This window comes from Emydura macquarii, unplaced genomic scaffold, assembly GCF_026122565.2.
Source record: "Emydura macquarii macquarii isolate MOO-44397 ecotype Brisbane River unplaced genomic scaffold, CSIRO-AGI_Emac_v2 contig_3390, whole genome shotgun sequence".
NCBI lineage: Eukaryota > Metazoa > Chordata > Testudines > Chelidae > Emydura > Emydura macquarii.
The window spans coordinates 8,020,934-8,033,491 of record NW_027133527.1 but is presented as its reverse complement, the minus strand read 5'-3'; positions in this window follow the sequence as shown (position 1 = coordinate 8,033,491).

Sequence of the window (12,558 nt, the reverse complement as noted above, 5' to 3'; positions counted from 1 at the left end):
GTCACTCCAAGGAAGGAAAACCATCCCCCAAGGGAATCTTGCATCTGTAGCAGATGGCATGAATCGGCTGATGAGTCTGTTGCAAGCGAGTGAGAGTGAATGCATGTTTGCTCCCCTGAGCTGAGCTGTGGAAGAGTGTTTCCGTTATTTCTGGCCTCCCCACTCGGGCATTGCTCTGGGAGGGTGACATTCCCCTCCACGCGGAAGGCCAGCCCAAGTCTTTTGTGCCACTTAAATCCCAGGATGCATGGGCCTTGCGCTGCCTCTTGGTAACAAGCTGAATTTCCCCCAGGGCACCTAGACTATCCTGGCTAGTGGCTGTGTGGTAAACTCTCCAGCCAGGAGAACGCCCCTCTGCTCCTGGACAACAGCTTGTGTGGTTTGGTTTTGTCTTGGCCAAATCCAGCTGTGTCTGCCTTTGCACTGACCTGTCACGAGTCATGTCACTCTTTCTGGGCGACGAGCACGTGTGGGGGGGGGAAATAAACCTCCTGTGGTGCTGTCCTTTGAAGTTCCAGTTTGGCGTAAGCATAGAGGCCTGGTGGCTGCCTCCTGACAGGCATCGCTCCCGAGCAGTGGTGATGTATCTCCAGGGTTACTGGCTAAAATTCAAACACTGATCCCTAACAGGCATGGTGGGTTTCCAGCGTCTCGTCCCATCGCCATCATTCCTGTGCTGACTCTGGCTTGGGGGCGGTGTGTGCGTGCGTGTGTGTGTGTGTGTGTGTGTGTGTGTAGTAAATCGTGCATGTCCCGGGGCTAGAGCAATTGTAAACATCTGTTGCTACATTCCATTTTCCTGTGTAGTGTTTTGTATAACATCTCCGTCTCAGACCGTGTTGTGAGAGACGAACTGAGGAATGAGGTGAATGGGTCACAGCAACCTTCTAAAAGGCAGCAAAATCATCCCCATCACTTCTTAGCTGCATTGTATTTAAAGTGTAAACGGCTTCCATTGTGGCAGATGATGACGCCACAAGAAAGACACATGAAAAACGTCCTGATTAACCAGCTGCCCCTCCCTGCCCCACTGCCACCTGTGACTGCCCCCGGCTGAGCCTGACTGCTCTGCTGTGCCCTGGGCACCTCTGGACTGCAGCTGGCCCTGGGCCTGTATGGCAAAGCCAGCGCATGCTCTGCACTGTGTAAGGCAGGGCCAGCTGAGCCATGACAGCAGGGCTGGCGAGGCGCTAACGCCCTCCTGGTACAGCCGGGTGAGCTGCGTTGCACCTCTGCTGCAAAGTGAGGCTGTGCAAAGCAAACCGTTCACTGGGCATTGCTGGCGTGGTGTCAGTCTCACCTTGGTTCAAAGGTCGTGGCGTATTTCTGCTCCATTCAACGGTTTAAAATCCGTGCTGTGTTCCACATGTGTATGGCAGCAGCAATTCAAACGCTCGGTTTGGGCCCCTTCTCGCTTCTGAGTCTGTCTGGTCCGGGCCATCTGTCCAGGCGTGTGGTGCGGATGCTGAAGCCCAGCTCAGCTACAGAGCAGGGGAGACTCGCTCTTCTGGCTCGTAGCTTGCGCTGCAGGGAGCGTGGGGTTGCTGTAAAGCCCCATTGAAATCAGTCGCAGGGCTGCAGGGAGTGCTGCACCTGGCCGACAATGCAGAAGCAGCCAAGCGGTAGAATGAGCGAAGCGAGGGCCCCCTCCTGGTCTCGCCATTACCATAACCCTAGTGTCTTTGCCTTAGTTACATCTGTTCCTCCTGGCCAGGGGAGCGTTCTGGTACCCGGCTCTGTGCAGGCAATCTCACCTGCGCCTGTGCAGACAGGCCCTGCAGCAGGAGAATCGGGGAGCTCTTTATTCTGCTGATTCACGTGATATAATTGTGCCTGTTCCCTTTCTGGCCCTGCTGGGAAGCTTCCCTCCTTCAGTCTCTCTGCTGGGGGCCAGAATTGCCAAGGTGAGGCGGCATTTGCATTTCCTGCCCAAGTTCAACCAACACCATCAAGGTTAGAAGATGTTGTTGAATTGGGAAACGCTAGAAGAGAGGCACATCCCGCAGCACTCACCTGCGGAACTGGGGAGGCGCCGGAACCGGACTGTCGCTTTCCCTGGTTTTGGGAGGTCTTGACCAAAAGGCATTTTGTGCAAAGCCAGTGGGAACCCGGGCTCCTGTTCTCCTTTGTGCTCTCAGGGAACGTCTAACACAAGGATACAAAAACCTGTGGCTGGCCATGCTCAGTTGACTCAGGCTTGCAGGGCTTGGGCTCGGAGCTGAAAAACTGCTGTGTGGACTTTGGGGCTCTGGGACCCTCCCACCTGCCAGGATCCTAGAGCCTGGGCTCTAGCCAGCGCCCAAATGTCTACACATTAGCTACATGCCTGATGCACACCCACAGAAGCAAGGCAATGCAGAGCTAGCCCCTTACCAGTATGCACCGTCTATTCCTTCAGCCATGAGCCTGCAGCTGGCCATGATTCGTGTACGCACCAATCTTAACTCTGCCCCGGATTCTTCTTTGTAGCACACTCCCTACCCTCCCCTCCCACCAGTTGTGCTGGGGGAAGCTAGCTTGCTAAAGGGCTGGGTACAGCAGTGTGATTAAAGGGGGTGATGGAGAGCTGCCACCCTAGGGGCCAAGTGAAGGCTGAGTGCCAGGTTTGGTGTATGTGAAGAAACCATAACTCTTTCACAATGGCTTTTTCTTGTGCATTTCTCCCCTAGGGCTTTTAGTGCTAAACTGAAGGTAGGGACTGGATGAAGGGGACGGAAGGAGAGCACGGGGGGGTCAAAGGGCAGCAGGAGGCTACTTGCCATCAGCTGCTGCACATGGTCCCTTCTCTGCTGTAGGCGAGACACTGTCAGACCAGTGTAGCACCAGACAGGGCAGCATGTGCCCTTGCCCCCACATCAAGCAGTCAGGCTTTGCGTGCGCCCTCTCCCCTTCCCTGCATCATTCAATCAAGCTGGAACGTGCTCTCCTCTCCCCCAGGGCTTTCCCTTATAATGTGAGTCACAGCTGAAGCCAGCCCTCCCTGCTGCACCAGTTCTCCTAAGGGGACATCTCTGCCATGCTTTGTGTAGAGCGGCGCTACTTTTAAGAGCTATCAGTCGGCAATAAGAGACGGCCAGGGAAAAACGGCAGCCAGAGGCCAAATTTAAAAACTGATGAAAAGAGACCAGCGAAAAACGACATAGAAAATCCAGTGGGCATAAAAACGAGCCCTGTGCGAAATTTCACACCAACGGGCACCTGCTTTTAGGGGAAAAAACCTCGAGCGGAAGCCCCGTTTTAGAATGCAATCTGAACAATGGAGACGCCAGCCGGCACCTGTGTTCTGTGCACACGCTGCACAGAGCGGAGAGCTAGAACACTGTCTAATAATTGTGCACACCGCTCCTAATAAGGGACATTGGGAACATTACTTGTCAGTCTTCTCCTGGGGAAGTAGTTGGGTTTCTGACGTTCAGAGCCAATCCTGCTCAACCCTGAAAGCGTCTTTAGAATGAGCTCCAGACGCTGCACAATGGAGACATTGGAGAGAGACTTAATGCTGGTCACATTCTCTCTTCCCTGCCGGTAAGTCAAGGCTGTCTCTCTGCTATTGTATCTTGGTGACTCGGCTTTCATGTAATCGTCTCTGGGAAGATTTTGTGCCAAGAAGAAAAGACGCCAAGTCACAGAACGTATGTGTGGCTTTCACCTGGCACCGCCTGGGGCAGCTGTGCCCTGCTCCTGGGTGTGTATTTGAGCAGGGGTGGGGACAGGAGGACACGAGATGTTCTCACCGGAGGCCTGGTACCGTTCTGCCCTGCGCTGGCAGGGAAGGTGCATGGGGTGTGGCGGGCAGACGGCAGAGAACCACTGTCCACCCAAACAGCGCTCTGACTTCACAGCTCACCGCTGTCCTGAGCATGCAGTAGCGGCCACCAGGGGCTCTGGAGAAGGAGGTGAGGCTTCTCCCCAAGCCCCTCACCTGTGCCAAGCCTGGTGCAGCAGGAGATGAGCCCTCTGAGAGTCGTCCCACGACAGCCTGACTTGTGGCGTGGCCAGGGGGATGGAGCAGTGTGCGCTCGCCTGCCTCAGGACTGGAGTCAGGCCTGCAGCCCATCTCCTAGCAGAAACTTAAGGAAACTTCCCCCGTCAGGGAAGTAAACTATGCAGATGAGCTGAGTAATTGAAGTGCTGTCTGCTAATTAATTCCACAGCTCCACTGGTCCACAGCATAAAACCTCCACCGGGGGATGTGCCCAGATGAGCTCATGCTGGAAAACATTTCCTCTCTGCTCAGGGAAAAGTTGTACAAACCTGACCCGGCGTACAAGAGTCGAACATTTTCCTTTGGCTCACATCAGAGAACCCGTGGCTGTTGTGGGCGCCAGCGCTAGGACGAGCTACGCTCAGTGTTTCTGGGTGAGGCTCTGAAGGGGCTGGCGGCAGGCGTGTGGCTGAGGATGCTGAAATGCTGCGCTTGCAAGTTACGTGTAACCCAGAAGAAACCTACTTCCTCCCTGGTCGGGAAAACAAAACAAACAAGCCGGGTGCCAAAGGTACAAAGGCCCACCCTGGCTGGCTCTGCACACGCTGATCGTGTTCCTGCCTGAGGTGGTGGTTAGCCATGAATGTGCCCTCAGCAGGCTCAGACAAGAAAGACAGACCTGATGCCTGCACGCAGGAACACGCAGTTCAAAATCGAATGGCCAGCCGGTCCCTCGCAACCACCTGCCTGCTCCCCAGATTAGACCATCCTCTGGTGCGGTCCCGCTTCGGGCTGTTCTGGGTGAGCCCAGCCGAGGGGGCCACACACCATCTGGGTGGCTCTGTTTGGGAAGGTGACCGCAGCCAATGCAAGTGGAGTCACACCAGGCAAAGGGTGGCTCACTCCAGCCCTTCCTGCTCTGAAGCTGGCCCCACCCCTCAGGCCGGGAGCCTGGGAGCCCTGTGCAGAGAGCTCAGGCTGCACCTCAGGGGAGAAGGTGATGCCAGCAGCCAGGGCGGAGCGTGCATCCCTCCTTTCCACTCGCCGCCCAGAACGAACTGCTCCGAGCCCTGCTCTGCTTGCAGGAGTAAACTGCCCTTGGCCCCCCACCAGTCCCAGCACCTGCTGGGGGAATGCGAAGGAAATGCCACACGTCACCAGCCGGGTACACTACAGACACCAAGCAGTGCCCCGGGCTGCCTCGGGAACACATGAAAGCAAGTCGCTGCCTTGAGAGCTTCCTTCCAACCATGAGCAAAGCCTGGGCGCCGCAGAGAGCAGCTGACTGCAGGAGGCGCTGAAAGCAGCCTGCACCGGAGTGGAAGAAAGGGAGCAAGTAGGGACCCCCGCACTTACCTGCAGTGGGGACGCCGTGGGGCTCACCAGACTCAGATACACGAATGTAAATGGCTGCAGTGGGCTCAGGAGATGCAGCCGTGTTGTACAGAAAGCAAAGGGCTGAACACAAGCCTTGCTGAACAACCCAGGCTGAGAAGCAGCTCCGGAAATGCACCAGCCCGTCTCTGCAGGAAGGGCAGCCGATGTCACCAACACGTTTACCATCCTGGGCGTCAGCAGAACCCTGACATGTTTGGTCTCCTTCACCAGGCTCACACGGGGAATGTGGCTGAGGAGTAGCTTGCTGGCCTGGCAGCCTTCCTAGCCATGGACCGACGGCCGCAGGCCGAGTCCTTCCCACGTCTGGCCTGGGACGGGAGTCAGCGTGGACCACACTGTTGAGGGAGGATCCCACAGCTGAGCAGCTGACCCTGTTGCCAGATGCACCATGAGAATGGAGGGACCCTTAGCTAAGGAGAGTCCCAGGGCAGGCGTGTTGCCCAGCACTGGACCCACAGATACTGGGAACGGGCTCACAATGCTGCTGGTGCCCGGAGAGGCTCCCACCAGCCCTCTCCGCGGGGTGAAGAAGGCACTTGTAGCTGACGCCTGTTGGCTGGACGGGGAAGAGGCTGGAACTGGGGTGATCTCTGGGACAGATCCTCAGCGTGGTCCTAGCAGCGCTGTCGTGGCAAGGGCCTTTCCTGGGCCTCTTCAGCGCCCACGTGCTCAGACCTCACCACAGCTGTCAGCACAGGCCAGCACCTGGGAATTTGTGGTGTAAACGTGACTGAGCTGAGCCCCTGGCACGGAGCTCAGTTCTGGGGGCTTGGCTGGCTGTTGACAGCAGGGGGTTGAGAGAATGAAGGGACCAGGGCAGGCTGGGCCAAACCCTCCCCGCGGTAGAGGAAAAGCCTGGAAGGGGCATTTGCCTGATGTGCATGGGGCAGATATGGAGGGCGCTGGGGGGGCCGTGCATGATGAATGCAGTCGAGTTTCAGTCTGGTTTGCGGAAGGAAGAAGAATGTAGCAGAGTGCCATCTAGTGCCAGGCCTGCCCCGTGGTACCAGAGAGCTCAGCTCCGCTGTGAGGGAATGAACGTGCTCCCAAGGACTCACTCGCCAGCTAGAGCGGAGGCTCCAGATGGCAGGGACAGGATGCGTGTGGGTTTGTGAGGCCGAGAGCTGCACAAGCTGGAGCAGCGAGTTACTGAAGAAGAGATGCCCTGGGAATCCTGTAACACATGAGGTTGTGTTGGCAGCTCCCCTGGCTCCAAAGTGTAACAGGAACACCGTGTGCTCCTGCGCCACCGTCAGGAAGGGTAACGAGAGCTGGCGGCCTGACCTCAGCAGAGGAGATGGGTATGGGGCCGGGCTAGTCCCCTGCTCAGAGCTGCTGTCTGTGGCACAACAGGGAGTGCAGCAGGGACGATTGCAACCTGCCGAGAGGGGGACAAGCACACCTCAGCCCAGGCGTGTGCGGATGACCTAGGTGCGCGATGGGTCACGTGCAGTGGCCTGGAACAAGCATGGTGCCAATGCTGCCCTAGTCACACTCCCCTGTTTGACTGTTATCTGACGCGCCCCATTTCTCAGCACAGGAAATGCCAGGAGGATGAATTCCTTCTAGTGCCTAATTTACTAATTCCTCTTAGCAGCTAAACAGTTGGATCTGAGTGAATAATGCACCATTCTTCTACCCGTGTTCATCCCGTCTTTGCCATGACACTGCTTTGGCCACCAGCACCTCCCCTTCGAGCTCTCAGGCTGTGAACTCGTCAGCCATTGACTTTCGCTGGCAGGAATGTTCACACACCGTGAATTTCAGAGCCACACGCACAAGAATTCAAGAATCACATGCCCAGGAGCGTGGGAAAGAAGTGCTTGTGCACTGGTCAGGAGAGGGAGGAGATGATACTGTGACTTCTCTGGCCAATCACAACTAAGCACATGGAGCAAAATTTGAATATTCATGAACATAAAGCAAAAAAACGGAAAATATTCATCAGTGAGATTAAATAGCAGGAACTTGTAACGTGAACGGAGATTCCATGGAGAGCAAGCGCGGTTACATTTGTCAAATGAATTATTTACTCTGAATCATTTATTCTGTCGAGTGAAATTCTCCAAGGGCGAAGTGTAGTCACCCAAGGTGACCCATGTGTTCCTCATTCCTTTCATTAACTGCACTTGATTCTCTGGTTATTTCTAAGGGCAAAGTAAAAATCATTCCATTCGCTTTTTCTCATTAAACTGCGGCTGAACCCCTGCTGCATGGGGTGCCTGGGGGAGTTCATCGGGCGCCGTAAGATAAAGGGCTGAGGCCTGGTCCCTGTGAGCAGCTGGAGCAGCTGGTGCAGAGGGATGGGAGGAGCTGCCAGTCCACAGGGAAAAAAACCAGCAGCAGCAAGTGTTGGCGCCTGCAGTCTATTTATGGGTTCTGAAGTTGTGAGCCACAGCACGGCACTGCTGTGAAAAAACAGGCCCTCAGCGTCATTTCGGAGGCACTCCCGCGTGTACGTGCAGTTGTGTAACCCCCCACTTGTTACTGGCAGGTGTGGGTATGCCGACTGTCAGCTGGCTCAGTCGTTTATCGTAGGAGAGTGTGAGCACACATTATCTCCTGAACGGGAACCCAGCCTTTGCGCCGGGACAGCTCTCCGCCACGCCTGGAGAGTTACACAATTCACGGGGGACGTTTCTCCCTGTCAGTTGGGTGGCAAATTGCCAGATGGGTCAGTTGCCTTCATTACCCAGAAGTCTCAGTGCCGTGCGGGGTAGCATGGGCCGCTGGAGGAGTGATAGTGCATTTTGCTGCAGGCAGCAGAGGGCCCCGGGAAAGCTATTTTTAAATAGCAGCTTTTGCCTTAGACGGAAAGCGACAAGGCGAGAAACCGGCTTAATGCAGGAGCCTTCCGGTGGGATGAAGCACTGCACGCTGCTGCTCAGGTGTACGCGGGGACAGCAGCACCCCAGACCCGTTTCCCTGGGGCGCCTCCTCGTTAATACAAACAACTTCCTGTTCTCAGCGGCGCCAGATCCACTGGTGATGCTGATGCTCATTCAAGGCTGCGCATCTTCTTGCTCAGGTACCTGTAGGCCTAGAGCCGCCTTGTGCTAGGGGCTGGAGCAAGCACATAGCAAAGGGATCAACAGTTCCTGCCCTAAAGAACCTACGGTCTGTGAGGGAGGGGTGGCAGCTCCTCTTTGCTGGGTTGGCATGATGAGTGTGCTACAGCTCCGGGCAGTGCAGCTGAGCCATGCGGTTCCTCCATCCGATCCCCAAGCAACAGATTCCCCCCACCCACCCTAGGAGACAGCACAGAGTACAGAGCTGGGCACAGGGAGCTGGGAAAGCCTGAATTCGAATCTTGATAACTTGTGTGGCCTGGGGCAAGAACCGTCCCTTTGTGCTGCAGTGTCCCCATGGGTGTCATGGGGATAGAGAGACTTGCCCAACAAGGACAAACCGCTCAGTGCGTCCAGCACAGCTCAGAATAACCCCTGCGCTTCTGCTGCTTTCCTGGGTCGCCCATCCCACTGGCTGCTATAGGATCGTACACAACTGCCAATGGAGCAATGGGGAGCTGAGACCTGGGCGGGGGCGGGGGGGTCTGTGCAATGGTGAATGAGAGAGGAGGTGTCCGCAAGAGAACAGGGAGACTTTCAAAGGCACAAATGAAGATAGGAGCCAATGCCCGTTGCCTTCAAATGGCTAATTGCTACCAGGTGTGCCTTGGACATCCGCCCCCAGGAACGGCTAACACTCGAGTCCCCCGCACTGTAGAACACACATGAAAATAAACCTGTGAGCCACGTGCCCTGCGGGCTCAGGGGCAGACTGACCCCCCGAGTCACGTTCAGAAATTCCAGCTGCTCTGAATTTTCCTTGCACGGTTCCAAAGTGACCCCGGCTGAGCAGCCCGTTGCCCTGAGTGGCCCGTGGAGCTGCGCAGCGTGCGTGTCGTGTCACCTGCGAAGCAGTGTGTAAACAGCAACCTGTCTCCTTCTAAAGCAGTGTGTGCGCTGTATCAGGCCATGATGGGAGCATCTTCCAGAGCAGCAGACGGGAGAGCCAATGGCTGGATTACTCGTTCCCAGTGTTTCTAAACACGGTGACTACGTACTTTAAATGTGAGTGATTAGTGCTAGGACTAATTATCCTGCTTGGTGCTTTGGGAACATGGCTCTGATGATAACATTTCTACAGGCCCTTCATACCAAAGGATCCCAGAGCAGCTTGTAAATGCTACCAAGACTTGTAAGCTGCTGTGTTAGTCTGCACAAAAGCAACCCAGCACATCACCCTAGTGACAGCTCTGAAAGGAAGCCCATCTGTACAGACGTAATGCATGGTATAGTCTGTGTATTTGTCTTCTAGCAATGTACTGACTGATTAGGATAAAACCCTCTTTGCGACAGACAACCCACAGCGAGGTCACAGGCAGAGGATTATGGCTACAGGTGCAGGAGTGTCGACAAAAAGGCCCTGTTTTTGTGCAAATGTCCTAAAGAATGAGGGAGAAAGCCAGGCAGAGAATGGATTAAATAGCAGGGAATTGTCTCCAGACAGAATGTGTTCATGCTTTCCCATGAGGCATCAGAATGTCTTTACGGACAAATAGTCAGAGCAGAGTCCATTATGCTCAGCGCTTTTTGCCTTGAAACATAAATAGCTGCATATCATAGAAGTGTTTGTTATGAGGAAATGTGTACGCTGGAACAAGTTAGACATTAAATCATTATTTCATGCAGAAAGATATTGCTAAAGGGAGAGGATTACTTACTATATTAATTCTGTCCCTCAGCAACCCGCACATCTTTCTGCACATAATGACTTTAGTCACAAAATGTAGTGTTGAAACAATTTGGGTACATTTCAATTCTATTTTCTCTGAGATTGCATGTCCCGGTGCTCGCCCTGCCCTCCCTGGTCCTCGGGCTCAGGCAGAGCGGGGAGGGAGCAAGGACCAGTCGTGTCACATTTGCCGAAAAATGGCTCCATTGGCAAGTCCTCCAGAGTCCTAAATGCACGGACTAGTTTTCATCCCACCCTGCTCCCCTGTGCAGCCAACAGCTACCTTCAGGGATGGCCATTAACCATTCCCCACGTCACTGAGCCCTGAGATCTGAGATACCGCTTGTCTAGAAAGAGAGCGGGGCTCCCGCGCTCGCTCGGCGGAAGGAAAACCCGGCAGACTCAGCCTCTGGGGCAAAGAGACGGCACGCCCTGCCAGGAGCTGGGACCTGCGGTGGCAGCAGAACAGCGGCGCCCTTGGAACTGCCACGTCTGGGCACCGGGGATGGCATCCGACTTGGTTTTTTTATTCCTCCTTGCTGACTGGTTGGTGGTTCTAGCCTTTTCCCTCACCTACCGTTCCCCCCGCCCCGCCTCTCCCCATGTGCCTTCCCCCCCTCGCACTAACCAGTGTAACAATGAAAAGCAGCCAGACAGGATAACCCCCCATCCTGGCAGATCCAGACTGACCTGGCCAGCACCCATCGCTCTGCTCGTGTCCTTGCCCCCGTGTTTGCCGGCTTTCCTTCGACTGGCAGCTCTTCGGGGCAGGGCCCGTCTCTGTGTCGGCAGCACCCAGCACCACGGGGTGCTGATCCTGAGCGTGGGGTCCTCAGGCGGGCTGTAACACACACAACAACAACAGGGTCTCTGGCACCGCCGTGCTGCAACTCTTGGTAAACCCTGGATTCTCAAAGGCAGCCGCAATAGCAGGGGGGAAACTAGTGGTTAGCTGCTGCCAACCTACAGCCGGATCCAGCTCCTTCACGAGGGGTCTCCGAGCTCCTCATCGGGCTCTGTTCTCTCCTACACCATGTGCTGGCAATGCCTTGACGCGTGCCCCTGAGCCTGGCAGGGGTGTGCTCCTAACACGCAGCCCCTTGGCCTTGGTCCCAGCGGCTGGGCATGCTGCGGGCAGCGCTGCAGGGGCTGTCCCCTTTGCCAGTTCCCCATCCTGTCCCCCAGCACGGGGGTGCCAGCAGGAGACCAGTTCAGGCCTAAATAATGCTGGGTGGAAGTTCTCCCTTCCTGGAGGAAGCGGCCAGCTGTCAGAGGCACCGATTGCCACCCAGGCAGCAGCAGAACACGGGGGCCCTTCACCAGACCCAGGCCACTGAACCCTGGAACAGCCTCCCTCTACATAGCCCTGCAGGAAGGGATGGCAAAGACACGGGGCCTGGCCGGCTCTCGGCAGAGTCGGACCTGGTGTCTGGGAACGCCCCCGGCAGAACGTCAGCCCTGGAATGAGACGAAACATTTTCATCAGGGGTTCTGTGGAAAAAATGGCTTTTCGGGAGGATCCGACTTTTCTCCCCCCGTCAGAATTTTCCAGTTTTCTGTTCAGCTCGAGGGAAATTTTTCATTGTGATGAAAATGTGAAAAATGAAAATGGGACTTTCTCCCAGCAAGCCCTGGCCGTTTCCTGGCTGGGAGCAATGTGTCTGGCTTAGGAGAGCCATCTGTTCCGGGGTGGTTCTCTGCACCAGGGCTCAGCAGGCCCCCCTCCATTCATGGCCTGGACTGAGGCGTGAATGTGTCTCTGCTAGGAGATGGGAACCGGGAAAGCGCCAGCATCCCGCAGTGCTTGTGGCCGTTGCGGTGTGCATCGCTGAGGCTGAGCTCTCCTGCATCAAGCAGCGTGTCAGGCCGGTGAGGTGATGGGGGAGCTGGATGAGAGATTCCCAGGAATTAACTCCTTCGCTGCAGTCCACCCTTTGTCTGCATGCCGACTACCTGAAAGCAAGCTGCGATAGGTCTTGGCTTGGGTTGTGTCTGTGATCTGTCATCTGTGGGTAGGGACCGGCCATCGAAGGCACATGGCATTGTTTCTGCTCCCAGATTGGATGACTGAAACGTGTATGGCTAAGAGAAGGAAAATCAAAGGGCTCCCTGGATGGGTGTGTTCATCCATCCGAAGGAGCCTGCCCTGGCTGTGAGCAAAGTAATCATTGCTGCAGTGTGTGTGCAAGCCCCTGGATGGAGTGATAAATCCCCCATGAAGTGAATTTGTGGGTTTCTTTGATGGTGTAATGACAGCAACACAGAACCCTGCTTGACTGAGCCCTTTTGATTTGAGAACACGCGCCTTCCAGTTATTCAGCCAGACGTGGCCAGCAGGACGCCTTTTCAGTCCTGGCACATGGTTTCCGTCTTTGCACTGCCCTGAGAAGTTATGCCAAATGGTACCCCAATGGTGCTGCGAACAGAAAAAAATCAACTTTCCCACGGTGAAATATGGTGACCCTCAAAATCATTGCTTCTGAATGTCAGGTCTTTAC